Source organism: Pantherophis guttatus, chromosome 2 (assembly GCF_059756535.1).
Source record: "Pantherophis guttatus breed Tessera chromosome 2, ASM5975653v1, whole genome shotgun sequence".
In the NCBI taxonomy this organism is placed as follows: domain Eukaryota; kingdom Metazoa; phylum Chordata; class Lepidosauria; order Squamata; family Colubridae; genus Pantherophis; species Pantherophis guttatus.
In genome coordinates this window covers 138,998,329-139,011,279 of record NC_142064.1, presented here as the reverse complement: position 1 = coordinate 139,011,279, position 12,951 = coordinate 138,998,329, and the positions used below count along the sequence as shown (strand labels likewise).

General features: G+C 40.8%; 1 protein-coding gene and 1 long non-coding RNA gene across 3 annotated transcripts in view; one reads left to right on the top strand and one right to left on the bottom strand.

The window, feature by feature from the left end:
- Positions 1-1,284: 1,284 nt before the first annotated feature.
- LOC117662786 (uncharacterized) lies at positions 1,285-5,150 on the bottom strand. Its single transcript, XR_004590509.3, has 2 exons — positions 5,026-5,150; positions 1,285-2,048 (listed from the first exon to the last, which is right to left on the bottom strand). It is a non-coding gene; the product is annotated as an uncharacterized LOC117662786 (long non-coding RNA).
- A 5,953-nt stretch (positions 5,151-11,103) lies between these two features.
- The window catches only part of ACVRL1 (activin A receptor like type 1), a 54,808-nt gene continuing 52,960 nt past the window's right edge, over positions 11,104-12,951 (top strand). The window contains exon 1 of one of the 2 annotated variants that reach the window (XM_034412408.3): positions 11,104-11,928. The gene's annotated coding sequence lies outside the window, so the exon portion shown is untranslated. The remainder of the gene's footprint in view (positions 11,929-12,951) is intronic. The other variant, XM_034412410.3, reaches the window with a different exon arrangement.

Here is a 12,951-nt window from a genome sequence, read left to right as displayed (position 1 = left end):
GAGCCTGGCGAGATTCGAACCTGCAGTAATTGCAGGAAGCTGGTCTTAATAACAGGGTGCTTTAGACCACTGTACTACCAAGGCTCCTAGTCTTAGCCTCTAACCGCATTTTCCAGCAGGGATATGTACTGCTGTTCTTGTTGATAGTGTAGCCAGGCCTCTCTAGGATGGCTGTAACATATATCAGTTCATTGGTTTGAGTTATTGTGGTACTAGGGATTGTTGTGAAGGCTCTATTGGCACCTTCTAGCATTCTATCTGATGGTACATCTCTGCTGAGCCTTGGTAACTGGTGTTGAGGGTTGATCGTAGCTAGTTTATCTCTGATCTTATGACTCATAGCAGATGTGCTCCGTAATGGAAATAATGGTGGTGATGTTCCAGCTTTAGGAGTTGATTGCACATCCAGTTGTTCTTCAAAGTGTTCTTGGATTGTAATGTATAGTTTTGTCTATCTCAAGTTGTGATAGCAGTTTCCTCTTCACTATGTTGAAGCATTGGGTAATTAGCTGTTTTTCAGTTAGCATTGATGTAGATCTTTGGTCTATCCATAGTTCCCTCATACACTTCATATATCCCCTCTCACAGGGGTGAAATTTACTTACCTTCGCTACCAGTTTGCAAATGTGAGCATGCTCACGTGCGCCTCCTCCACACATGCGCAGGGCCTTCTGCACATGTGCAGAGGGTCAAAAATGGCACGTGATGATGTCTAGGTGGGTGGGCGGAGCCTCCTGCCGCCGGCGCTACCAGTTTGCCCAAGCTGGATAGAACCGGCTGAATTTCATCACTGCCCTCTCATTAGGTCTGCTACTAAAGTCATCAGTTCCAGAGTCTCGTTTCCTCCGTGTATGGTTTGTTCCAGTGACCTATTTATCATCAGATTGTCCTGGTTCATTAACATTTGATGGATTTGTCAATCCAGGCAACATCTGAGCCAACATGACTCTCATATCATATTTGAGGTAAACAGATGAAGCATTAGGGGGTCTTTACCCAAGGACCCCTACTGGTAAGATAGGTACCAGCTGAGATTTGAACCCTGATCTCCTGCACTGAAGGTGATGTTCTAACCACTTCACTATCTAACTGCTACACACACACACATATGAAAGGCATGCATAAGAGCACCAGCATTGCTACCATGCCGGTCCTAATGTTCCCTTTAATTGTATTCATTTTATGTATTCAATTCATGCTTATACTTATATATATTATCTAATACATACTCGACAAATAAATAAATAAAGAGAGAGACAGTGACTACACATAAGAGACAGAAAATTAGTAATTATATATATTTATTGCACCAGTAATTTAGCAGGTTACAGTGCATTAATCTTTCTAATTTAGGCTTCACCTCATAGCCCAAAGAGAGTCCATGTGATATCTAGACTTGAATTTTCTTTTTAGTCTTACTGTCAGGCTCCACTTCTCTCTCTCTTGGCAGGTGGCAATTCAGCAGATCAAGCTTTCCTGTTGCTGAAATTTCAGATGGAAGGAGCATTTCACATTGTAAGTACTGTTTGGGGAGGAGGGTGCTGATAAGCCACTGTATCAGGAAATAAAACAACCCGGTGCCAACTCTGTCATGTAGCTTTTGGAGTGTTGAGAATTCGGCTGATGAAAAAGAACTCCTGCCCAGAGGCTTCATTCTCTGAAGAAAAATGAGAAATGTCATGAGCTCCTGCTGAAAAATACATTACCATTTCAAGGGAAGCATCGATAAAAGATCGGTTCAGAAGTAATCTGGGGCCGCCTGTTCTGCCATGGATGGGTGGGCAGCTGAGATTTCCAAAAAAGGGAAAAAGATGGCTGGCATGATTAGAGAAAGGTATTCCAAGACCCATTTCCTGCAAGGAGGAGACTTCCTTTTCCTGCCTGCCTAGCAACAGACCTGCTGTTATCAGATCAAAAGTGTTTATTTCCAGTTCAAGAGACGCCGATTCTTTGCTTTCCCATCCAAGGATCTGAAATCAACCCCAAGGCTAAGATAAGGACCAGCTCTTATGGTGATAAACTCGGATAACAGGCGATGACCCACAGATCTGAAAAAAAAGAAAAAAAAAGGCTTATCAGTATATGTCAAAGTAATTTCACAATGTTTTAGAAAGCTCTAGCGCTGCCTCTTTTCCCCACAGGAAACTTCAGTGGAGGAACTGCATTTCAGCTGTTTTCTTCCCCATTCTAATAAGGTTTATAAATAGCTGTTGCAAAATGATTACTAAACTTAAAACGCTATCTTTAAACTTCTGAAGGGGACTTTATAACATGTGATTCCCACTCTCTGCACTCAAGACAGAAATACCAGCGATATAAAAGATAAGATTTCATTGAATGTTAAGACTGGTACTCATAGGATGTTTGTAAATCACATTGACTGTTACACCAGAGTAACTGTATTCTTAGAGTAAGAATTAATTCTAATGGCCAGCTTTCGTCAGAATGAAAATATACGTATGCACGTAACTGCTATTCATCCTGACTCATCTTCAAATATTAATCTTGGTCATGCTGTTATATTAATCCCCAAATATAAGGGAAAAAAAGCAATTTATAAAAGGGAAGGTAGGACACCTGGTGAATTTTTGAAATCAGGAAGTGACCAGGAGTTTGATATGGTTGCTTCTGAGCAGCAATTCTATCAGCTGATTCCAGAGACCACCTTGGTTGATCGGAGACCTCTAAAAGATGAAGCAGCAGAAGCAACAGAAGGGATGCCTAAAGTACTCTGGGTAGAGGTAGAACATTGAATTTGAATCAAATAAGAGCTTGTATTTAAACCTACATCATGGCAATAAGAGTGGAGAAGCATCAATACTGGTCTTAGTGCATTTTGAGCTGCAATCTCCCTGCAGCCTGCCTCCCTGCTCGTCATTTTAGCAATAGCCCTTAGACTTACTGTATATACCACTTCACAGTGCCCCCAGCAATCTGGGTCTTCATTTTGCTGATAATATTGCTTACGTTCACTGAAATCTTCTTAATTGGCAGAATCTGGAGAGGTGATTGAGATAGCTTCTTGTAGAGTCATATCCATGCATAACAACTTGTAATATCATATAAAGTCCAGTCAAATGGTTAGATTGTTCTTCAGCATAAATTCGGCTATCTTTAGCTTGGATCCATTTCCTTCCTTTGGGAGCTGGAATGTTGGCTGGGTCTATGAGGTGATGGGTGCAGGTGTTGCCTGTCCTGAAGAGGTCCTCCCAAAATCCAATCATATCGGACAATTATTATCCTGTCTCCAATCATAATTTTCTGAGTAGGGGATTGGACTAAGGCCAACAGCGGATTTCCTCTCCCTCACTCTTGGCCTTATCTTCCAGTTCCAGCCAGCGGGGCTTGCACCGCTCTGCTCACCGCGGCTAACCGCAGAAGTAAGGCCCATGCTCAGCTGAAGGTTGCGGGCCAATGGAAGAAGCCAGCTGGCAGATGAGGGAGGCGGGCAGCACAGTCTTATGCTCCTTGGGTGCTGGCAGCCACAGCAGCCGAGGCCCAGCAGCTGCAGAGAGTCCAGGCAGGGGGCAAGATGTGGGCTGTAGGGGGCGAGTGGCAGCGATTCACCTTCCTCTCTGTCATCAGCCACAGGAGAAAGAGAAGAGTAGGCGGGGATCAGGGGTCGCAGCCTGCCAGGAAAGCTGAACTGCTGTCCAGTCCAGAGCTGTGAAAAGTGGCTGAGCCTCGCTATGTCCAACCCCATCCACCCCCCGAGATGGCCCTTCGGCCTAGCAAAGCAGGCCCAGAGTGGATTTCCTTCCCCCGCCATTGGCTTTACCTTCCAGTTTCTGCCTGCGGGGCTCGCACTGCTCTGCTCACCACAGCTGCCCGCAAAAGTGAAGCCCTCGCTTGGCCGAAGGGTGGGGGCCGGCAGGTGGGCAGGGAGATATGGGTGGGGCAGCCTCGTGGTGCCACGTGGGCCGGATTAATTGCTTTGGCGGGCTGTATCCAGCCCACAGGCAGTAGTTTGAGGATCCCTGTACTAGAAGATCTCCAAGATCCCTTCCAACCAGTTGTTCTGCTCTGCTCTGCTCTGCTCTGCTCTGCTCTGCTCTGCTCTGCTCTGTTCTAGCATGTGTGAGTGCCATGGGCAATAACACCTGTTCTGGAAGCTTCCAATTGGTTTCTGGGTACATTCCCAAATAATAGTTTTAACCTATCAACCCTGCTGGGCTTGGTTCCAGATATCTTCAGAGCCACCTCTTCCAAGTAGAATCAATCAACTGGTAAGATCTTCATAAAGTAATGGAGGAAGTTAGTAGGAAGTAGTATTTGAGATTATGGCCCATGATCTGTGGAATATAACCTCCCTACATAAATTGCTCAACCTAAAAATATTCCAGAAGTTACTGAAGACAGAATTGTTCACCTAGAGGCAATTAAGTACTCTTAATTTGACTGGTAATATTGTTGCTGCTATTTATAAACTTTTATGCCCCTTAATTGTTATGTTTATGACTTGCGTTATTAACTGCTGGAGGCTATTATGGGATTAGGTTAGAATTCAAAATGGATACACATACATTACATTACTGAATTTAAAACAATGGGAAATAGCTTCAAATTCTCAGTCAGCTATGAAGCTCATTGAATGATCTTCATAATCACTTTATCTCAGCCAAAGTTTTTATGAGGAGATATAGAGGGGGATTTCATATGCTTTTTGAAAAATGGAGGGATAAATATTAAAATTATGTAAATATTATAGCTTGGAGGGTCTGCTAAGCTTTATGCCAGAAGAGGTGTATATAAGAGGGGAGGCCTGCTCACAATCACTACTAGAAATAGCTATCATAGCACATAATTATACCAGATTATATATAAACACTTTTAGATTAGTCCCAAAGCATTAAATTAGCCATAAGGAAAAACTTCATTTAATGTAAGTATATGAGGAGTATCTCAAACTGAATAGACCAATGATGCATCCAGAAGTTGGAAGGATATCATTTATGAAAATGCCAAGCAACTATATTTGAAATATAGATATTCCATTCTATTTTATGCTTAAAATTTTTTACTTACGGCATATACAATCCAGTTGGTTTGAGATGTAAATCATAGGTGCCTGTAGCAGGAATGAGTAAGCAAAGGCAACTGCTGAACTGTGAACCAGGAGGTTGTGATCCAAACTCCACTTCTTATGTAGTTGCAATGCTGTGATGTTTTGAGAGAAATATGAAAGGCCAGAGCTTGCATTGTGATGTCACATTGTTCACTTCATGCTTCTGGCAACATCACGATTAGGTATAGTATCAGGGGTGAAATCCAGCAGGTTCTGACAGGTTCTGGAGAACTGGTAGTGGAAATGTTGAGCAGTTCGGAGAACCGGCAGTGGAAATTTTGAGTAGTTCAGAGAACCGGCAAATACCACCTCTGGTTGGCCCCAGAGTGGGGTGGGAATGGAGATTTTGCAATATCCTTCCCCCAGGAGTGGGGAGGGAATGGGGATTTTGCAGTATCCTTCCCCTGCCATGCTCACCAAGCCACACCCACCAAGCCATACCACGCCCACCAAGCCACGCCCACAGAACCAGTAGTTTAAAAAATTGGATTTCATCACTGTATAATATAGATATACACAGATACAATTTAAGTGGAGAAGGTTAAAAGATCTATTGCAGACTGAGGATGGATGACTATTTAGCTGAGAAGGTGAAAAATAAGCTTCACCTAAAAGTTAGCTGACCAGAGCAGGTAAAGATTCCAGCCTTGTAATAATTTCAAAGGTCACCCATACTTGCCTGTTACAGCAAAATCAAAAAAAGCTGACAAACCTGGATGAAAGAATCGGTGTCATTGAGGAACAAGAGAATATTAGAATTAGAAGAACATAACTGGATGTTTGGTTCAGATGGCTTTTTATGGTAGGATAAAGCATTAGTACTTTAATAGAGATTTTAAAAATCATTAACAAGAAGTGCCATATTAAGAATATGGAATGAATACAAACCCAGGCTGTGTCCTAAAATATCTTTATTGGTCTTAACAGAAGAAGCATTTTATAGAAGAAGAAAAAAAAAAAAGAACACCAGGCAAAGAGAAATGTTTAACATATCAAGATTTGTAGTGCAGGAAAATGGAGAATTTTAAGATGAGGTCAAGAGAACAACTGACTACAAAGGGATTTATTTTTCAAGGGTTTTATATGCATAATTAAAACAAATGTTTAATTTAGACAAAAATCTAACTAGAATTGAATAACATAAGATGGAATTTGAAATTGAACTATGTACAAATGAACATGTAATTGCAGAAATTTATGAACTTTTGTTGAGAATTGAAATGGAAGAAGAACAAGTTAAAGTTACATGATAAAATAGATTAAGAATTTTGGTTATAACATACAGATGGATCAGTAGGAGAGAATGTGGTAAAAGGACTGAAAGTTACATTGTGTTATAATTTAAGAGATAATTTTTATAAAATGATGTGCCATTGGTATACTACATCAGAGAAATTATCTAAAATATATAAAGCTACTTCTAGGCAATGGTGGAAATGTGAAAAACACAAAGGGACACTTTATGATCTTTGATGGACATAAAAAAGTAAAAAAAATTGATACAAATACTTATGTTGATGTAAAGAATTTTAAACAGAAATATCAAGATGAAACCTTTTTTTATTGGGACTTATGGATAATCATTTAGAGATTTACAGAAGACTGATTTTTTTATATGGTAATTACAGGAAGATTAGTATATGAACAATGACGGAGAAATACTGAAATACTCACAATGGCGGATTGGAATGTGAAGATGATAGAGTGACCAAAAAATTTTTTGTTTTTTGCTGAATACGGAAAAAAGTGAAATGGTGATTTGTGGATTTGCTGATTGAAGAAAAAAAAAGAAGAGTTGAATCTGAGACAAAAGGGATCTATGTAACATAACTTGAATGAGTGAGGAGGGATAATACTTCATCTGTAACTGCTGCAAAAAAGATCAGCTCACTTCTTTAATTTTCTTTTTTTCTTCCTGTAAATTTTCTTTATCTATTTTCATGTTTACCTTTTATCTACTTTTTTAAAATCAAAACTTTTGAAAACTTTTCATAGCTTTCATATATATAGTAGATGGTGGAACTTGTACCATAATAAATGTGTCAGGATGATTTTGGTTGTTTTAACCTTATTTGAGTTTTGGATCTGTGAGGAAATGATCTGGACTGAATATTAGCAAAGTAGGTTTGAGGAGGTGACTAAGAACTGGATAGTTTGATTCAAAATATGCAGAAAATGTTTGGCAGGGTTTCTGTATAATAGGTAGATTTGTATCCTTTCCAAAGGAAATTGCTGAATTTAGATTCAGTTTTTTCCAACAGGAAGAAGTAGTTAAGGGGAGACAGGAAGGAGAATGTGTCTCTTGCCACATTTTTGTCTTGCACTTTTAGTTTTACCTTTATGCATTCTGATTATACTAAAATCATCATGAGCTGAAGGACTTTGGGAACTAAGATATTAGTTTCACACAAATGCACTCTTTAATTGCCAGCAAGAAATTTAGACATTACTCATTAAATTGATAGGAAAACATGACAGAATTTACATCTGATAGGAATGCAATCGAATAGGAAAATTTCTTTTTTTTTCTTTTTTACTACAGAGATTATGAAGTTTATTTGGAAAGGAGATACATTGGTTTAGATAAGGATCCACTCAGTGTAACAAGTTCTGCAAAAATAGTTACATAATACCCAGAAATTAAAACCACCATCCATATTTTCTACATACCAAAAAGCAGGGGGGTTGATGTACAGCTTCAGTTACCCATATATTTTATGGTAAGTACCTAATTTTCAAGCCTGATGTTCATAGAACTTATGCCGGTAAATTAAAACTACTGGGTTTCTAATGTATTTAAATTTTCTAACGTATCTGCATTTCCATGGAAGTCATACGCAGATGGATTTATTTTCAAGTGCTAGAAAGTTAAACCAGTATGGATTAATGTTGGATTAAGCACAGATTAATTTTGCACAAGATTACAAGGCCACAGATATCTTCTAATGTTACGGGATAATAGAATTTATATTCAGTTGCCCTAATATAGAATTTTGATCATAAATTGATCAAAATTGAGCCCAAAATCTCTGTTGCTAAGTGAGACATTTGTTAAGTGAGTTTTGCCCCATTTTACAATCTTTCTTGCTGCACTGGTTAAGTGAATCACTGCAGTTGTTAAGTTAGTGACACGGTTGTTAAGCGAATCTGGCATCCACATTGACTTTGCTTGTCAGAAGGTGGCAAAAGGTGATCCCATGGCTTCTTTTGCCTGATTTCCATCTCTGTCTCCCTAACCCTAACTGGGGGAAATGACAGGGACTGGCTGCGCATGCATTTAAATATTTTCGTGGAGGCCTTATTTGGGGGGGGGGCTTATTTTAGGGCATGCACTCAAAAGCCCAATTGGGCTTATTATCAGGGGATGTCTTATTTTAGGGGAAACAGGGCAGAGAACTGGAAGCATCTCTTACAAAACAAATAGCAATTAATTTCTACAATATGTTTATCCTCAAGGCTGCTTAAGCGTTGGCTGGATTTACTCATGAAGTTTCTAAACATTGTTTGTTTCTTTTTTTTTTGACTTGGCCACCATATGTCTGAGTTAATACTGAAGCTTTATGAGTTCATACTGTAGCCTTATGCTACAAATTACAATGGCTGGATTCACAAAGTTACTGTGGTATAATAAGAGCATTAAAAGAAACAACAGTTAGCAAGAGGCTACTACACAGTCCCATGTTTACTCTCTTTTTAATTGGCTGGGTTGGTGAAACTCTAAGTGTAAATCTGTAAAGCCGATGCTATAACCTACATTAAGATTAACAGAATTCTGCTCAAAATCAGAAGTTTGAATAGCATCTGAAAAATTAAATGTTGAAATCTTTTAACAAACCAAGTTAATGATTGGAAAGTCCAATCCAATGCACATTTATGTGTAATCAATAACATTGGTTTATTGGCATGTAATTTCAACCAGTGGGATGTTCGGATGGCAGGAGGGACTTTTATAATAGCACTTATAGCAATAGCACTTCCACTTATATACCACTTCACTGTGCTTTACAGCCCTGTCTAAGCGGTTTTCAGAGTCACCACCCCCACCCCCAACAATCTGGGTCCTCATTTTTATCGACCTCAGAAGGATGGAAGGCTGAGTCAACCTTGAGCCTGGTGAGATTCGATCTGCCAAACTGCTGGCAGCCGGTGGTCAGCAGTACTGCACTCTAACCACTGCGCCACCACGGCTCTTTAAATAAACACCACTTTATAATGCCTTGGCAAGACCACAATTGGAATATTGCATTCAGTTTTCATCACCACCATATAAAAAAGATGTGGAGACTCAAAAGAGTGCAGAGAGGACCAACAAAGGGGACTGGAGGCTAAAATATATAAAGAACGGTTGCTGGAATTGGATATGTTTAGTTTAATTAAAAGAAGGACTAGGGCCAGGGTTGACATGATAGCAGTATTCCAATATTTGAGGGGCAGCCACAAAGAAAAGGGGGTCAACCTATTCTCCAAAGCACCTGAATGAAGGACAAGAAGCAATGGATGGAAACTAATCAAGAAGAGAAACAACTTAGAACTAAGGAGCAATTTCCTGACAGAATAATTAATCAGTGGAACCACTTGCCATAATAATAATAATAATAATAATAATAATAATAATAATAATAATAATAACAACAACAACAACAACAATAATAATAATAATAATAATAATAATAATAATAATAATAATAATAATAATAATAATGTTATTTTTATACCGCCCTTCTCCCAAAGGACTCAGGGCAGTGTACAGCCTGATTAAAAGCACAAAGACAGACAAAATTTAAAAATAATTAAAATTATTAAATAATTGGCTCAATTATAAAACCCCCAAATTTAAAATCCCACATTTAAAACCAATTAAAATCTTTACATTGATAGCCCGGCCTGGCAGAACAACAAGGTTTTGAGGGCACAGCGAAATACACGGAGGTCGGAGATTTCTGGGGGCAGTTCATTCCAAAGGGCAGGGGCTCCCATAGAGAAGGCCCTCCCCCTGGGTGTCGCCAGCCAACATAATTTGGCCGATGGCACCCTGAGGAGACCCTCTCTGTGGAAGCGGACTGGCCGGTGGGAGGCTACTGGTGGCAGAAGACTGTCTCGAAGGTACCTAGGTCCAATGCCATGGAGCGCTTTAAAGGTGGTAACCAACACCTTGAATCGCACCCGGAAGACCACTGGGAGCCAGTGCAGCTCGCGCAGGAGGGGTGTCACGTGGGCACAATGAGTTGCGCCCATAACCACCCATGCGGCCGCATTCTGGACCAGTTGGAGCCTCCGGGTGCTTTTCAAGGGGAGCCCCATGTAGAGAGCATTACAGTAGTCCAGTCGGGAGGTGACAAGGGCGTGAGAAGTTGTGGGTGCTCCAACATTGGGCGTTTTTAAGAAAAGATTGGGCAACCATTTGTTTGAAATGATATAGAGTTTCCTGCTTGAGCAGGGGGTTGGACTAGAAAGACTTCCAAGGTCACTTCTAACTCATATTATTTTTGTTAATGGGGTCACAACAGGACAGTTAAAGTGTCACCTCTTTGTGCGTGTGTATGATGAAGATGAACACTCAAAAGGGGCAGAGGACTGACATACACTCACATACCATGCTGCTAATTTCAGTCAAAGAGTTTCATAAAAGTCACTCTTTTAACCTCTCCAGGTGACTAGCATCTTCTGTGACAAACTCTTACTAAAGAAGGAACAATTCAGAGTCTTGCCTGAAACTCCTTAGTTATTGCTGTCCCTAGTAAGGACCAGTTCTAAGGAGTGAGACAAGCGATACCAGATATCAGCCAGTCAAAAAGGGCATCCTGCTTTGGATTTCAAACTGGGTCAGGATCAGGTATTGGCCAAAATCTGGAGCTGAAGTGGCTGATGGAGAATGCAAGCAGCAAACACTGGCCATGCTAAGCAGGTTGAGAAGTCAGCTGTTCTCCAGATGTCCTCTGGCTGCAGAGTTGGATACACAATGTGAAGCCATTGCTGCTCCCAACAGAATACAATTTTACCGCTTAGGGCCTTAGGCCAACCATGTGAATCCATGAGTCTGTAATTCCAGTCAACTATGGCTTCATCAACACATAACAGCCAAGAGAAGCATGATCTACTAAAGGAGGCATCGAGGCACTGGTGGATCTGGCAACCTCTGAAAATGAAGTCCATAGCAAGGAAGAGCGGGGAGGAAAGATGAAGCGAGAGGGGCTGTATGGGAGATCATGGAAAACGACTGTCGAGGGGGGTGCTTGGGTCTTGTAGGAAAAATGTGTGTGTGTGAAAGAGAGAGAGAGAGAGAGAGAGTATGTGCATAGATCTCTGCTCCACAATAGGAAATGCTTTATTAGCTGGGAGTGGTGGAGAAAAGCCAAGCAGGAAGAGGCAGTAATAAGAAACATTTTTAACTTCTCCCACATCCAGATCTTGCCAAACTGCTGCTTTCGGGCGAGAGGCTAAGAGAGGGGCTGGAAATAAGATCTCGTCTTTTATTCCCCCCCCCCCCCAGACACACCCTCCCTCTTGTGCCTGCTTTTCAACACACCACCTCCCTGGGACAAACTTTAGCCAGATTGAGCTTTGAGCTGAATCAGGGGGAAATCTTCTTCTTTTTCAGTTGGAAAATAGCGAAATGGAGAGGAAGATCCGAAAGGAGGTCTGTGACCCCCTCTCAGGTTAGGCGCAATCAAAGAAAAACTGGGATTTGCCCAGGGCAGAGAAATTAAACACACCTTTCCAAAAGGCACTTCAGGTTTTGATACTGGAGGAAAACCTCACATCACATCGGAGGAAGAGTTCATCACAGCCTGCCAGAAGCAGGAAAGCAGCAGGATACAGGACGTAGTCAAGCTCTGCTCTCCTCACAATTCAAAATCTTCCGGGTAAGTTGCAATCGGTGTTTCTTTTTTCTGACTTTTCTGTTTTCTTCTTTTCAAAATTTAAACGCTCCCATCTCCTAAGACTGACTCTTTCAGCATCAGGTCTTCTACAGTGGGGAGGCGGGGTGTGTGTGTGTCAGAATAGGAGAAGCAGCCTAGCAGGCTGGAGTTTCCCAGGGAGGTTGTCAGATAATCAGTCACAAACTAAATTAGTTGGTTTACTTTTGCCCCTTTTTATGAATGACTGGCCATTTCTTTCTTGCTGAGTTCAGCACGAAGAATGGTTCCCCTTCTTAAATTCAGACACCAGTAATGTCAAATCTCCAAAGAGAGCATGAAGCTACTCCCACTCTAGCTTAAAATTCAAAGTCCATCTTCCAAAGAGGACTTGAATTCCCCAAAGGAAGGTCATCCAAATCTGTGGAAAGGCTGTCAGGCCATCAGCAGTTAAAACTGAGCAAGGTGGCCTTGTAGAATATTTGTATAAAGACTACATCTTGGGCGATGGCTGATTCATTTTTTAAGGGATTTAAGAGGGATCCATCTTGGGTTGTAATAGCCCCCAAGAGCAGCACTATGACGTACTAAGAAGCAAAACTCAGTCACTACAAGCTGTCTCCTTAAATATTCCAAATATAGATGACAGTTTTTGCGGGGCCAATTCCAAAGAAATATGGTAGTAATTTCTGCAATGGTAAGATAGCTCTAGCAGCAATAAATGTAGGCTCTTCCATTCCTTTCCTAAAATATGATTTTTTTAAAATTATTAAATTTATATGCCACTCATCTCGCTGTCTAAAGAGACTCTGGGCGACATACATAAATTAATACCAATTTAGCAGGCAACTGTAGAAACCAAACAATGCCCTCCCACCACCAGAAACATACCTCATCTACCGATATGTATCTGTTGGATTTGCATTTATTACTAAGGGACTGGTTCTGATTAGTTTTTAGATGGGGTACATCCTGGGACTTAATCCAGATTGAGAAATTGGGGGGGGGGGGGGGGCGGGAAACCAGCCA